The sequence below is a fragment of the Mastomys coucha genome, unplaced genomic scaffold, assembly GCF_008632895.1.
Source record: "Mastomys coucha isolate ucsf_1 unplaced genomic scaffold, UCSF_Mcou_1 pScaffold22, whole genome shotgun sequence".
Classification (NCBI taxonomy): Eukaryota; Metazoa; Chordata; class Mammalia; order Rodentia; family Muridae; genus Mastomys; species Mastomys coucha.
Genome location: NW_022196905.1, coordinates 29,986,333 through 29,987,129, shown reverse-complemented (window position 1 = coordinate 29,987,129; position 797 = coordinate 29,986,333). Strand labels below are relative to the sequence as shown.

The window sequence follows — 797 nt, the reverse complement described above, 5'->3', positions numbered from 1 at the left end:
TCACTACCACAGTGGGTGGAGCTTGAACATAGGACCTTAAAGCCAACCCCACAGTGATGCACTTCCTCCATCAAGGCCACACCCACTCCAAGGAGACCATGCCTCCTAATAGTGCCACTTCCCATGGGCATGTTCAAACTACCACACAGTATTAAGTCTTGACTATAGGAAGCACTGATTGGTGTGAAGGGCTTTCAGGAATTGTATAGAGGTTTGAGCTGTTCGTTAAGCATCTGCCTTGGCCCTTCCATGAGTCACCTGACTTGGGAACCCCATCTAACCTCAGTGCTAGCATTGAGTGTGTGAGGTGGAAGCCAACTGTGTTGTGTTGCACTTTCTGCTGAGCCTGTGTCCCTGAGGGTTTGATGGAAGTTGTGTGCTGCTGTTGCACATAGTTTATCTCCAGCTGCAGTAGTGTGATTTCTCTGAAAGCTCTGTCTAGAAATCCCATCCATTGTGGCTTAAGCATCTTTCCAGTCCCAGTTCAGTTGGAGTGTTTGGAATCTCTTGTTAATACAATTCAGTGATGATCTCAGATTGTCTTAAGTTTGTGCATAGAATGGGGTGGTTGCAATTTCCTGTTTTCAGAAGGCCTTTTGTAAAGCAGGTCTAGTTTCCAGGACCCTGTGGCCTGGTGATGGCAATCCAAAGTGTAAGTTCTTGATTCATGAAGACATATGGGCAGATATAAGTATAGAGTGCTAGAGGTTTGCTTTTCCTGTGTGGTTATGTGCTTGGCAGTTGGACTGTGTATGTGCAGTGTCTTAGCATCAGTGTAAACTGTACCACCAGTACCT

At 46.0% G+C, this 797-nt stretch overlaps 1 protein-coding gene across 1 annotated transcript in view; it reads left to right on the top strand.

The window, feature by feature from the left end:
- Positions 1–797, top strand: part of Trmt44 (tRNA methyltransferase 44 homolog) — a 17,891-nt gene that overhangs the window by 13,397 nt on the left and 3,697 nt on the right. The window lies entirely within an intron of this gene.